Genomic DNA, 12,886 nt, shown 5'->3' with positions numbered 1-12,886 from the left:
AAACCTGAAAAAACAGGTTGATTTTTTTTCAGTATTTCCAAGTTAGGGGGTATAGCTCAGTGGTATAGCATTTGACTGCAGATCAAGAGGTTTCCAGTTCAACTCTGGATGACCCCTCCATGGTCCTCCCCCATGTCATAATTTGTCGGTTTCTGCTTTGTCATCACTGACTGTGTAGCAGGGTTTTCCTGTTCAACTCTGGATGTCTTTTTTATTCCCCACTGCCATCTATCTGTCCACATAAAAGAGAATTGCAATGCACACCTTTGCGATATTCCAATTGTGAATTTGCTGAAGTTTAGCTCTTCAGTGTACAGCTTCTTCTGTTTAAACAATGTCTTGCAACTTTCTAGAAAGATAACGCCAACAAACATTTGAATTTTTCAAACCTTGAGTGTATGAGTCGTTCACAGTAGGGGGTGTAGCTCAGTGGTAGAGCATTTGACTGCAGATCAAGAGGTCTCCAGTTCAACTCTGGATGCCCCCTTTTGTATTTTGCTTCTAAGTCAATGTTGTTCATTTACAATTGCTTTGAATTTAGTAAGGTATATGCTGAAAAACAAGACTCTTGTTTCTTTTTAACTATTGTCAATATTTAGTTTTCATGTAACCAAACCTGAAAAAAACAGGTTGATTTTTTCTGTATTTCCAAGTTAGGGGGTATAGCTCAGTGGTAGAGCATTTGACTGCAGATCAAGAGGTCTCCAGTTCAACTCTGGATGCCCCCTTCCATGTTCCTCCCCCATGTCATAAGTTGTCTGTCTCTGCTTCCTCATTGCTGACTGTGTAGCAGGGTTCTCCTGATCAACTCTGGATGTCTGTTTTATTCCCCACTGCCATCTATCTGTCCACATAAAAGAGAAGTGCAATGCACACCATTGCAATATTCCAATTGTGAATTTGCTGAAGTTTAGCTCTTCAGTGTACAGCTTCTTCAGTTTAAAAAATGCCTTGCAACTTTCTAGAAAGATAACGCCAACAAACATTTGAATTTCTGAAAACTTTATTATAAGTGTTGTTCACAGTAGGGGTGTAGCTCAGTTGGAGACCATTTGACTGCAGATCAAGAGGTCTCCATTTCAAATCTGGATGCCCCCTTTACATCTCTGCCAAGTCAGTAGTGTTCACTTGCTATTGCTTTTAATTTTGTAAGGTGTATACTGAAAAACCAGACTCGTGTTTTGTTGCCAACCGTTGTCCAAAAGACTTTTACTTGGAAGCAAACCTGAAAAAAATCAGGTTGCTTTCTTCATTCCTTAATAATGGGGTTGTAGTTCAGCAGTAGTACAATTGACTGCAGATCAAGAGGTCTCCAGTTCAAGTCTAGAATACCACGTAAGTATATCACTGCTAAATTAGTTGTTGTTCAGTTACTGTTGCTTTAAATTTAGTTAACCGTCTACTGAAAAAACATGACTCGTGTTTCTTTGTAACTATCTGCCCCCTAACATGGAAAAACCAGGTTAATGTCATCAGTTTTCTAAAGTAGGGTGTATTGCTCAGTGGTAAAGCATTTGACTGCAGATCAAGAGGTCTCCTGTTCAACTCTCGATGCCCCCTTCTGTATATCGCTGCTAAGTCAATGTTGTTCATTTACAATTGCTGTGAATTTAGTAGGGTATATGCTGAAAAACAAGAATCTTGTTTCTTTTTAACTATTGTCAATATTTAGTTTTCATGTAACCAAACCTGAAAAAAACAGGTTGATTTTTTCAGTATTTCCAAGTTAGGCGGTATAGCTCAGTGGTAGAGCATTTGACTGCAGATCAAGAGGTCTCCAGTTCAACTCTGGATGCCCCCTCCATGGTCCTCCCCCATGTCATAATTTGTCAGCTTCTGCTTGTTCATCACTGACTGTGTAGCAGGGTTCTCCTGTTCAACTCTGGATCTCTGTTTTATTCCCCACTGCCATCTATCTGTCCACATAAAAGAGAAGTGCAATGCACACCTTTGCGATAATGCAATTGTGAATTTGTTGAAGTTTAGCTCTTCAATGTACAGCTTCTTCAGTTTAAACAATGTCTTGCAACTTTCTAGAAAGATAACGCCAACAAACATTTGAATTTTTCAAACCTTGAGTGTGTGAGTTGTTCACAGTACGGGGTGTAGCTCAGTGGTAGAGCATTTGACTGCAGATCAAGAGGTCTCCAGTTCAATTCTGGATACCCCCTTCTTTACATCTCTGACAAGTCAGTATTGTTCACTTGCTATTGCTTTTAATTTTGTAAGGTGTATACTGAAAAACCAGACTCGTGTTTTTTTGCCAACCATTGTCCAAAATACTTTTTCTTGGAAGCAAACCTGACAAAATCAGGTTGCTTTCTTCATTCCTTAATAATGGGGGTGTAGTTCAGCAGTAGTACAATTGACTGCAGATCAAGAGGTCTCCAGTTCAAGTCTAGAATACCATGTAAGTATATCTCTGCTAAATCAGTTGTTGTTCAGTTACTGTTGCTTTAAATTTAGTAAGCTGTATACTGAAAAACATGACTCATGTTTCTTTCTAGCTATTGTCAAAAATTATTTTTCATGCCCCCTAACATGGAAAAACCAGGTTAATGTCATCTGTTCTCCAAAGTAGGGGGTATAGCTCAGTGGTAGAGCATTTGACTGTAGATCAAGAGGTCTAAAGTTCAACTCTGGATGCCCCCTTCCATGTTCCTCCCCCATGTCATAACTTGTCAGTCTCTGCTTCCTCATTACAGACTGTGTAGCAGGGTTCTCCTGATCAACTCCAGATGTCTGTTTTATTCCCACTGCCATCTATCTGTCCACATAAAAGAGATGTGCAATGCACACCATTGCAATATTCCAATTGTGAATTTGCTGAAGTTTAGCTCTTCAGTGTACAGCTTCTTCAGTTTAAACAATGTCTTGCAACTTTCTAGAAAGATAACGCCAAAAAACATTTGAATTTTTGAAAACTTTAGTATATGTGTTGTTCACAGTAGGGGTGTAGCTCAGTTGGAGACCATTTGACTGCAGATCAAGAGGTCTCCAGTTCAAATCTGGATGCCCCCTTTACATCTCTGCCAAGTCAGTATTGTTCACTTGCTATTGCTTTTAATTTTGTAAGGTGTATACTGAAAAACCAGACTCGTGTTTTTTTTGCCAACCATTGTCCAAAATACTTTTTCTTGGAAGCAAACCTGAAAAAATCAGGTTGCTTTCTTCATTCCTTAATAATGGGGGTGTAGTTCAGCAGTAGTGCAATTGACTGCAGATCAAGAGGTCTCCAGTTCAATTCTAGAATACCACGTATGTATATCATTGCTACATCAGTGTTGTTCAGTTACTGTTGCTTTAAATTTAGTAAGGTGTATACTGAAAAACATGACTCATATTTCTTTCTAGCTGTTGTCAAAAATTATTTTTCATGCCCCCTAACATGGAAAAACCAGGTTAATGTCTTCCGTTCTCTAAAGTTGGGGGTATAGCTCAGTGGTAGAGCATTTGACTGCAGATCAAGAGGTCTCCAGTTCAACTCTGGATGCCCCCTTCCATGTTCCTCCCCCATGTCATAACTTGGTAGTCTCTGCTTCCTCATTATCGACTGTGTAGCAGGGTTCTCCTGATCAACTCTGGATGTCTGTTTTATTCCCCACTGCCATCTATCTGTCCACATAAAAGAGAAGTGCAATGCACACCATTGCAATATTCCATTTGTAAATTTGCTGAAGTTTAGCTCTTCAGTGTACAGCTTCTTCAGTTTAAAAAATGCCTTGCAACTTTCTAGAAAGATAACCTCAACAAACGTTTGAATTTTTGAAAACTTGAGTATATCTGTTGTTCACAGTAGGGGGTGTAGCTCAGTTGGAGACCATTTGACTGCAGATCAAGAGGTCTCCAGTTCAAATCTGGATGCCCCCTTTACATCTCTGCCAAGTCAGTATTGTTCACTTGCTATTGCTTTTAATTTTGTAAGGGGTATACTGAAAAACCAGACTCGTGTTTTTTGCCAACCGTTGTCCAAAAGACTTTTACTTGGAAGCAAACCTGAAAAAAATCAGGTTGCTTTCTTCATTCCTTAATAATGGGGGTGTAGTTCAGCAGTAGTACAATTGACTGCAGATCAAGAGGTCTCCAGTTCAAGTCTAGAATACCACGTAAGTATATCACTGCTAAATCAGTTGTTGTTCAGTTACTGTTGCTTTAAATTTAGTTAGGTGTATGCTGAAATAACATGACTCGTGTTTCTTTGTAACTATCTGCCCCCTAACATGGAAAAACCAGGTTAATGTCATTAGCTTTCTAAAGTAGGGGGTATAGCTCAATGGTAGAGCATTTGCCTGCAGATCAAGAGGTCTTCAGTTCAACTCTGGATGCCCCCTTCTGTAATTCGCTTCTAAGTCAATGTTGTTCATTTACAATTGCTTTGAATTTAGTAAGGTATATGCTGAAAAACAAGACTCTTGTTTCTTTTTAACTATTGTCAATATTTAGTTTTCATGTAACCAAACCTGAAAAAACAGGTTGATTTTTTTCAGTATTTCCAAGTTAGGCGGTATAGCTCAGTGGTAGAGCATTTGACTGCAGATCAAGAGGTCTCCAGTTCAACTCTGGATGCCCCCTCCATGGTCCTCCCCCATGTCATAAATTGTCAGTTTCTGCTTGTTCGTCACTGACTGTGTAGCAGGGTTCTCCTGTTTAACTCTCGATGTCATTTTTATTCCCCACTGCCATCTATCTGTCCACATAAAAGAGAAGTGCAATGCACACCTTTGCAATATTCCAATTGTGAATTTGCTGAAGTTTAGCTCTTCAGTGTACAGCTTCTTCAGTTTAAACAATGTCTTGCAACTTTCTAGAAAGATAACGCCAACAAACATTTGAATTTTTCAAACCTTGAGTGTATGAGTCGTTCACAGTAGGGGGTGTAACTCAGTGGTAGAGCATTTGACTGCAGATCAAGAGGTCTCCAGTTCAACTCTGGATGCCCCCTTCCATGTTCCTCCCCCATGTCATAACTTGTCAGTCTCTGCTTCCTCATTACAGACTGTGTAGCAGGGTTCTCCTGATCAACTCTGGATGTCTGTTTTATTCCCCACTGCCATCTATCTGTCCACATAAAAGAGAAGTGCAAGGCACACCATTGCAATATTCCAATTGTGAATTTGCTGAAGTTTAGCTCTTCAGTGTACAGCTTCTTCAGTTTAAAAAATGCCTTGCAACTTTCTAGTAAGATAACGCCAACAAACATTTGAATTTCTGAAAACTTTATTATTTGTGTTGTTCACAGTAGGGGTGTAGCTCAGTTGGAGACCATTTGACTGCAGATCAAGAGGTCTCCAGTTCAAATCTGGATGCCCCCTTTACATCTCTGCCAAGTCAGTAGTGTTCACTTGCTATTGCTTTTAATTTTGTAAGGTGTATACTGAAAAACCAGACTCGTGTTTTGTTGCCAACCGTTGTCCAAAAGACTTTTACTTGGAAGCAAACCTGAAAAAAATCAGGTTGCTTTCTTCATTCCTTAATAATGGGGGTGTAGTTCAGCAGTAGTACAATTGACTGCAGATCAAGAGGTCTCCAGTTCAATTCTAGAATACCACGTAAGTATATCACTGCTAAATTAGTTGTTGTTCAGTTACTGTTGCTTTAAATTTAGTTAAGCGTCTACTGAAAAAACATGACTCGTGTTTCTTTGTAACTATCTGCCCCCTAACATGGAAAAACCAGGTTAATGTCATCAGTTTTCTAAAGTAGGGGGTATTGCTCAGTGGTAAAGGATTTGACTGCAGATCAAGAGGTCTCCTGTTCAACTCTCGATGCCCCCTTCTGTATATCGCTGCTAAGTCAATGTTGTTCATTTACAATTGCTTTGAATTTAGTAAGGTATATGCTGAAAAACTAGACTCTTGTTTCTTTTTAACTATTGTCAATATTTAGTTTTCATGTAACCAAACCTGAAAAAAACAGGTTGATTTTTTCAGTATTTCCAAGTTAGGCGGTATAGCTCAGTGGTAGAGCATTTGACTGCAGATCAAGAGGTCTCCAGTTCAACTCTGGATGCCCCCTCCATGGTCCTCCCCCATGTCATAATTTGTCAGTTTCTGCTAGTTCGTCACTGACTGTGTAGCAGGGTTCTCCTGTTCAACTCTGGATGTCATTTTTATTCCCCACTGCCATCTATCTGTCCACATAAAAGAGAAGTGCAATGCACACCTTTGCGATATTCCAATTGTGAATTTGCTGAAGTTTAGCTCTTCAGTGTACAGCTTCTTCAGTTTAAACAATGTCTTGCAACTTTCTAGAAAGATAACGCCAACAAACATTTGAATTTTTCAAACCTTGAGTGTATGAGTCGTTCACAGTAGGGGGTGTAGCTCAGTGGTAGAGCATTTGACTGCAGATCAAGAGGTCTCCAGTTCAACTCTGGATGCCCCCTTCCATGTTCCTCCCCCATGTCATAACTTGTCAGTCTCTGCTTCCTCATTACTGACTGTGTAGCAGGGTTCTCCTGATCAACTCTGGATGTCTGTTTTATTCCCCACTGCCATCTATCTGTCCACATAAAAGAGAAGTGCAATGCACACCTTTGCGATATTCCAATTGTGAATTTGCTGAAGTTTAGCTCTTCAGTGTACAGCTTCTTCAGTTTAAACAACGTCTTGCAACTTTCTAGAAAGATAACGCCAACAAACATTTGAATTTTTCAAACCTTGAGTGTATGAGTCGATCACAGTAGGGGGTGTAGCTCAGTGGTAGAGCATTTGACTGCAGATCAAGAGGTCTCCAGTTCAATTCTGGATACCCCCTTCTTTACATCTCTGACAAGTCAGTATTGTTCACTTGCTATTGCTTTTAATTTTGTAAGGTGTATACTGAAAAACCAGACTCGTGTTTTTTTTGCCAACCATTGTCCAAATTACTTTTTCTTGGAAGCAAACCTGAAAAAATCAGGTTGCTTTCTTCATTCCTTAATAATGGGGGTGTAGTTCAGCAGTAGTGCAATTGACTGCAGATCAAGAGGTCTCCAGTTCTATTCTAGAATACAACGTATGTATATCACTGCTACATCAGTGTTGTTCAGTTACTGTTGCTTTAAATTTAGTAAGGTGTATACTGAAAAACATGACTCATGTTTCTTTCTAGCTATTGTCAAAAATTATTTTTCATGCCCCCTAACATGGAAAAACCAGGTTAATGTCATCTGTTCTCTAAAGTAGGGGGTACAGATCAGTGGTAGAGCATTTGACTGCAGATCAAGAGGTCTCCAGTTCAACTCTGGATGCCCCCTTCTGTATTTTGCTTCTAAGTCAATGTTGTTCATTTACAATTGCTTTGAATTTAGTAAGGTATATGCTGAAAAACAAGACTCTTAATTCTTTTTAACTATTGTCAATGTTTAGTTTTCATGTAACCAAACCTGAAAAAAACAGGTTGATTTTTTCAGTATTTCCAAGTTAGGGGGTATAGCTCAGTGGTAGAGCATTTGACTGCAGATCAAGAGGTCTCCAGTTCAACTCTGGATGCCCCCTTCCATGTTCCTCCCCCATGTCATAAGTTGTCTGTCTCTGCTTCCTCATTACTGACTGTGTAGCAGGGTTCTCCTGATCAACTCTGGATGTCTGTTTTATTCCCCACTGCCATCTATCTGTCCACATAAAAGAGAAGTGCAATGCACACCATTGCAATATTCCAATTGTGAATTTGCTGAAGTTTAGCTCTTCAGTGTACAGCTTCTTCAGTTTAAAAAATGCCTTGCAACTTTCTAGTAAGATAACGCCAACAAACATTTGAATTTCTGAAAACTTTATTATTTGTGTTGTTCACAGTAGGGGTGTAGCTCAGTTGGATACCATTTGACTGCAGATCAAGAGGTCTCCAGTTCAAATCTGGATGCCCCCTTTACATCTCTGCCAAGTCAGTAGTGTTCACTTGCTATTGCTTTTAATTTTGTAAGGTGTATACTGAAAAACCAGACTCGTGTTTTGTTGCCAACCGTTGTCCAAAAGACTTTTACTTGGAAGCAAACCTGAAAAAAATCAGGTTGCTTTCTTCATTCCTTAATAATGGGGGTGTAGTTCAGCAGTAGTACAATTGACTGCAGATCAAGAGGTCTCCAGTTCAATTCTAGAATACCACGTAAGTATATCACTGCTAAATTAGTTGTTGTTCAGTTACTGTTGCTTTAAATTTAGTTAAGCGTCTACTGAAAAAACATGACTCGTGTTTCTTTGTAACTATCTGCCCCCTAACATGGAAAAACCAGGTTAATGTCATCAGTTTTCTAAAGTAGGGGGTATTGCTCAGTGGTAAAGCATTTGACTGCAGATCAAGAAGTCTCCTGTTGAACTCTCGATGCCCCCTTCTGTATATCGCTGCTAAGTCAATGTTGTTCATTTACAATTGCTTTGAATTTAGTAAGGTATATGCTGAAAAACTAGACTCTTGTTTCTTTTTAACTATTGTCAATATTTAGTTTTCATGTAACCAAACCTGAAAAAAACAGGTTGATTTTTTCAGTATTTCCAAGTTAGGCGGTATAGCTCAGTGGTAGAGCATTTGACTGCAGATCAAGAGGTCTCCAGTTCAACTCTGGATGCCCCCTCCATGGTCCTCCCCCATGTCATAATTTGTCAGTTTCTGCTTGTTCGTCACTGACTGTGTAGCAGGGTTCTCCTGTTCAACTCTGGATGTCATTTTTATTCCCCACTGCCATCTATCTGTCCACATAAAAGAGAAGTGCAATGCACACCTTTGCGATATTCCAATTGTGAATTTGCTGAAGTTTAGCTCTTCAGTGTACAGCTTCTTCAGTTTAAACAATGTCTTGCAACTTTCTAGAAAGATAACGCCAACAAACATTTGAATTTTTCAAACCTTGAGTGTATGAGTCGTTCACAGTAGGGGGTGTAGCTCAGTGGTAGAGCATTTGACTGCAGATCAAGAGGTCTCCAGTTCAACTCTGGATGCCCCCTTCCATGTTCCTCCCCCATGTCATAACTTGTCAGTCTCTGCTTCCTCATTACTGACTGTGTAGCAGGGTTCTCCTGATCAACTCTGGATGTCTGTTTTATTCCCCACTGCCATCTATCTGTCCACATAAAAGAGAAGTGCAATGCACACCTTTGCGATATTCCAATTGTGAATTTGCTGAAGTTTAGCTCTTCAGTGTACAGCTTCTTCAGTTTAAACAACGTCTTGCAACTTTCTAGAAAGATAACGCCAACAAACATTTGAATTTTTCAAACCTTGAGTGTATGAGTCGATCACAGTAGGGGGTGTAGCTCAGTGGTAGAGCATTTGACTGCAGATCAAGAGGTCTCCAGTTCAATTCTGGATACCCCCTTCTTTACATCTCTGACAAGTCAGTATTGTTCACTTGCTATTGCTTTTAATTTTGTAAGGTGTATACTGAAAAACCAGACTCGTGTTTTTTTTGCCAACCATTGTCCAAATTACTTTTTCTTGGAAGCAAACCTGAAAAAATCAGGTTGCTTTCTTCATTCCTTAATAATGGGGGTGTAGTTCAGCAGTAGTGCAATTGACTGCAGATCAAGAGGTCTCCAGTTCTATTCTAGAATACAACGTATGTATATCACTGCTACATCAGTGTTGTTCAGTTACTGTTGCTTTAAATTTAGTAAGGTGTATACTGAAAAACATGACTCATGTTTCTTTCTAGCTATTGTCAAAAATTATTTTTCATGCCCCCTAACATGGAAAAACCAGGTTAATGTCATCTGTTCTCTAAAGTAGGGGGTACAGATCAGTGGTAGAGCATTTGACTGCAGATCAAGAGGTCTCCAGTTCAACTCTGGATGCCCCCTTCTGTATTTTGCTTCTAAGTCAATGTTGTTCATTTACAATTGCTTTGAATTTAGTAAGGTATATGCTGAAAAACAAGACTCTTAATTCTTTTTAACTATTGTCAATGTTTAGTTTTCATGTAACCAAACCTGAAAAAAACAGGTTGATTTTTTCAGTATTTCCAAGTTAGGGGGTATAGCTCAGTGGTAGAGCATTTGACTGCAGATCAAGAGGTCTTCAGTTCAACTCTGGATGCCCCCTTCCATGTTCCTCCCCCATGTCATAAGTTGTCTGTCTCTGCTTCCTCATTACTGACTGTGTAGCAGGGTTCTCCTGATCAACTCTGGATGTCTGTTTTATTCCCCACTGCCATCTATCTGTCCACATAAAAGAGAAGTGCAATGCACACCATTGCAATATTCCAATTGTGAATTTGCTGAAGTTTAGCTCTTCAGTGTACAGCTTCTTCAGTTTAAAAAATGCCTTGCAACTTTCTAGTAAGATAACGCCAACAAACATTTGAATTTCTGAAAACTTTATTATTTGTGTTGTTCACAGTAGGGGTGTAGCTCAGTTGGATACCATTTGACTGCAGATCAAGAGGTCTCCAGTTCAAATCTGGATGCCCCCTTTACATCTCTGCCAAGTCAGTAGTGTTCACTTGCTATTGCTTTTAATTTTGTAAGGTGTATACTGAAAAACCAGACTCGTGTTTTGTTGCCAACCGTTGTCCAAAAGACTTTTACTTGGAAGCAAACCTGAAAAAAATCAGGTTGCTTTCTTCATTCCTTAATAATGGGGGTGTAGTTCAGCAGTAGTACAATTGACTGCAGATCAAGAGGTCTCCAGTTCAATTCTAGAATACCACGTAAGTATATCACTGCTAAATTAGTTGTTGTTCAGTTACTGTTGCTTTAAATTTAGTTAAGCGTCTACTGAAAAAACATGACTCGTGTTTCTTTGTAACTATCTGCCCCCTAACATGGAAAAACCAGGTTAATGTCATCAGTTTTCTAAAGTAGGGGGTATTGCTCAGTGGTAAAGCATTTGACTGCAGATCAAGAGGTCTCCTGTTCAACTCTCGATGTCCCCTTCTGTATATCGCTGCTAAGTCAATGTTGTTCATTTACAATTGCTTTGAATTTAGTAAGGTATATGCTGAAAAACAAGACTCTTGTTTCTTTTTAACTATTGTCAATATTTAGTTTTCATGTAACCAAACCTGAAAAAAACAGGTTGATTTTTTCAGTATTTCCAAGTTAGGCGGTATAGCTCAGTGGTAGAGCATTTGACTGCAGATCAAGAGGTCTCCAGTTCAACTCTGGATGCCCCCTCCATGGTCCTCCCCCATGTCATAATTTGTCAGTTTCTGCTTGTTCGTCACTGACTGTGTAGCAGGGTTCTCCTGTTCAACTCTGGATGTCATTTTTATTCCCCACTGCCATCTATCTGTCCACATAAAAGAGAAGTGCAATGCACACCTTTGCGATATTCCAATTGTGAATTTGCTGAAGTTTAGCTCTTCAGTGTACAGCTTCTTCAGTTTAAACAATGTCTTGCAACTTTCTAGAAAGATAACGCCAACAAACATTTGAATTTTTCAAACCTTGAGTGTATGAGTCGTTCACAGTAGGGGGTGTAGCTCAGTGGTAGAGCATTTGACTGCAGATCAAGAGGTCTCCAGTTCAACTCTGGATGCCCCCTTCCATGTTCCTCCCCCATGTCATAACTTGTCAGTCTCTGCTTCCTCATTACTGACTGTGTAGCAGGGTTCTCCTGATCAACTCTGGATGTCTGTTTTATTCCCCACTGCCATCTATCTGTCCACATAAAAGAGAAGTGCAATGCACACCTTTGCGATATTCCAATTGTGAATTTGCTGAAGTTTAGCTCTTCAGTGTACAGCTTATTCAGTTTAAACAACGTCTTGCAACTTTCTAGAAAGATAACGCCAACAAACATTTGAATTTTTCAAACCTTGAGTGTATGAGTCGATCACAGTAGGGGGTGTAGCTCAGTGGTAGAGCATTTGACTGCAGATCAAGAGGTCTCCAGTTCAATTCTGGATACCCCCTTCTTTACATCTCTGACAAGTCAGTATTGTTCACTTGCTATTGCTTTTAATTTTGTAAGGTGTATACTGAAAAACCAGACTCGTGTTTTTTTTGCCAACCATTGTCCAAATTACTTTTTCTTGGAAGCAAACCTGAAAAAATCAGGTTGCTTTCTTCATTCCTTAATAATAGGGGTGTAGTTCAGCAGTAGTGCAATTGACTGCAGATCAAGAGGTCTCCAGTTCTATTCTAGAATACAACGTATGTATATCACTGCTACATCAGTGTTGTTCAGTTACTGTTGCTTTAAATTTAGTAAGGTGTATACTGAACAACATGACTCATGTTTCTTTCTAGCTATTGTCAAAAATTATTTTTCATGCCCCCTAACATGGAAAAACCAGGTTAATGTCATCTGTTCTCTAAAGTAGGGGGTACAGATCAGTGGTAGAGCATTTGACTGCAGATCAAGAGGTCTCCAGTTCAACTCTGGATGCCCCCTTCTGTATTTTGCTTCTAAGTCAATGTTGTTCATTTACAATTGCTTTGAATTTAGTAAGGTATATGCTGAAAAACAAGACTCTTAATTCTTTTTAACTATTGTCAATGTTTAGTTTTCATGTAACCAAACCTGAAAAAAACAGGTTGATTTTTTCAGTATTTCCAAGTTAGGGGGTATAGCTCAGTGGTAGAGCATTTGACTGCAGATCAAGAGGTCTTCAGTTCAACTCTGGATGCCCCCTTCCATGTTCCTCCCCCATGTCATAAGTTGTCTGTCTCTGCTTCCTCATTACTGACTGTGTAGCAGGGTTCTCCTGATCAACTCTGGATGTCTGTTTTATTCCCCACTGCCATCTATCTGTCCACATAAAAGAGAAGTGCAATGCACACCATTGCAATATTCCAATTGTGAATTTGCTGAAGTTTAGCTCTTCAGTGTACAGCTTCTTCAGTTTAAAAAATGCCTTGCAAATTTCTAGTAAGATAACGCCAACAAACATTTGAATTTCTGAAAACTTTATTATTTGTGTTGTTCACAGTAGGGGTGTAGCTCAGTTGGATACCATTTGACTGCAGAT

At 39.4% G+C, this 12,886-nt stretch overlaps 20 non-coding genes across 20 annotated transcripts; all 20 read left to right on the top strand.

Annotated features, from left to right (window-relative positions):
* Positions 1-415: 415 nt before the first annotated feature.
* On the top strand, positions 416-487 carry trnac-gca (transfer RNA cysteine (anticodon GCA)). The gene has a single exon. It is a non-coding gene; the product is annotated as a tRNA-Cys (tRNA).
* Positions 488-656: 169 nt separating this feature from the next.
* Positions 657-728, top strand: trnac-gca (transfer RNA cysteine (anticodon GCA)). Its single transcript has one exon. It is a non-coding gene; the product is annotated as a tRNA-Cys (tRNA).
* A 1,001-nt stretch (positions 729-1,729) lies between these two features.
* On the top strand, positions 1,730-1,801 carry trnac-gca (transfer RNA cysteine (anticodon GCA)). The gene has a single exon. It is a non-coding gene; the product is annotated as a tRNA-Cys (tRNA).
* A 298-nt stretch (positions 1,802-2,099) lies between these two features.
* On the top strand, positions 2,100-2,171 carry trnac-gca (transfer RNA cysteine (anticodon GCA)). The gene has a single exon. It is a non-coding gene; the product is annotated as a tRNA-Cys (tRNA).
* Positions 2,172-3,427: 1,256 nt separating this feature from the next.
* trnac-gca (transfer RNA cysteine (anticodon GCA)) lies at positions 3,428-3,499 on the top strand. The gene has a single exon. It is a non-coding gene; the product is annotated as a tRNA-Cys (tRNA).
* Positions 3,500-4,259: 760 nt separating this feature from the next.
* trnac-gca (transfer RNA cysteine (anticodon GCA)) lies at positions 4,260-4,331 on the top strand. Its single transcript has one exon. It is a non-coding gene; the product is annotated as a tRNA-Cys (tRNA).
* A 169-nt stretch (positions 4,332-4,500) lies between these two features.
* On the top strand, positions 4,501-4,572 carry trnac-gca (transfer RNA cysteine (anticodon GCA)). The gene has a single exon. It is a non-coding gene; the product is annotated as a tRNA-Cys (tRNA).
* Positions 4,573-4,870: 298 nt separating this feature from the next.
* Positions 4,871-4,942, top strand: trnac-gca (transfer RNA cysteine (anticodon GCA)). The gene has a single exon. It is a non-coding gene; the product is annotated as a tRNA-Cys (tRNA).
* Positions 4,943-5,943: 1,001 nt separating this feature from the next.
* Positions 5,944-6,015, top strand: trnac-gca (transfer RNA cysteine (anticodon GCA)). The gene has a single exon. It is a non-coding gene; the product is annotated as a tRNA-Cys (tRNA).
* Positions 6,016-6,313: 298 nt separating this feature from the next.
* trnac-gca (transfer RNA cysteine (anticodon GCA)) lies at positions 6,314-6,385 on the top strand. Its single transcript has one exon. It is a non-coding gene; the product is annotated as a tRNA-Cys (tRNA).
* Positions 6,386-6,684: 299 nt separating this feature from the next.
* On the top strand, positions 6,685-6,756 carry trnac-gca (transfer RNA cysteine (anticodon GCA)). Its single transcript has one exon. It is a non-coding gene; the product is annotated as a tRNA-Cys (tRNA).
* A 650-nt stretch (positions 6,757-7,406) lies between these two features.
* Positions 7,407-7,478, top strand: trnac-gca (transfer RNA cysteine (anticodon GCA)). Its single transcript has one exon. It is a non-coding gene; the product is annotated as a tRNA-Cys (tRNA).
* Positions 7,479-8,479: 1,001 nt separating this feature from the next.
* Positions 8,480-8,551, top strand: trnac-gca (transfer RNA cysteine (anticodon GCA)). Its single transcript has one exon. It is a non-coding gene; the product is annotated as a tRNA-Cys (tRNA).
* Positions 8,552-8,849: 298 nt separating this feature from the next.
* On the top strand, positions 8,850-8,921 carry trnac-gca (transfer RNA cysteine (anticodon GCA)). Its single transcript has one exon. It is a non-coding gene; the product is annotated as a tRNA-Cys (tRNA).
* A 299-nt stretch (positions 8,922-9,220) lies between these two features.
* trnac-gca (transfer RNA cysteine (anticodon GCA)) lies at positions 9,221-9,292 on the top strand. The gene has a single exon. It is a non-coding gene; the product is annotated as a tRNA-Cys (tRNA).
* A 650-nt stretch (positions 9,293-9,942) lies between these two features.
* Positions 9,943-10,014, top strand: trnac-gca (transfer RNA cysteine (anticodon GCA)). The gene has a single exon. It is a non-coding gene; the product is annotated as a tRNA-Cys (tRNA).
* A 1,001-nt stretch (positions 10,015-11,015) lies between these two features.
* trnac-gca (transfer RNA cysteine (anticodon GCA)) lies at positions 11,016-11,087 on the top strand. The gene has a single exon. It is a non-coding gene; the product is annotated as a tRNA-Cys (tRNA).
* Positions 11,088-11,385: 298 nt separating this feature from the next.
* On the top strand, positions 11,386-11,457 carry trnac-gca (transfer RNA cysteine (anticodon GCA)). Its single transcript has one exon. It is a non-coding gene; the product is annotated as a tRNA-Cys (tRNA).
* Positions 11,458-11,756: 299 nt separating this feature from the next.
* On the top strand, positions 11,757-11,828 carry trnac-gca (transfer RNA cysteine (anticodon GCA)). Its single transcript has one exon. It is a non-coding gene; the product is annotated as a tRNA-Cys (tRNA).
* A 650-nt stretch (positions 11,829-12,478) lies between these two features.
* Positions 12,479-12,550, top strand: trnac-gca (transfer RNA cysteine (anticodon GCA)). The gene has a single exon. It is a non-coding gene; the product is annotated as a tRNA-Cys (tRNA).
* Positions 12,551-12,886: the final 336 nt, after the last annotated feature.

Source organism: Nothobranchius furzeri, chromosome 9 (genome assembly GCF_043380555.1).
Source record: "Nothobranchius furzeri strain GRZ-AD chromosome 9, NfurGRZ-RIMD1, whole genome shotgun sequence".
Taxonomy (NCBI): Eukaryota; Metazoa; Chordata; class Actinopteri; order Cyprinodontiformes; family Nothobranchiidae; genus Nothobranchius; species Nothobranchius furzeri.
Note: the sequence above shows the minus strand (reverse complement) of the source record. Positions and strands in the feature narration are given on the sequence as shown.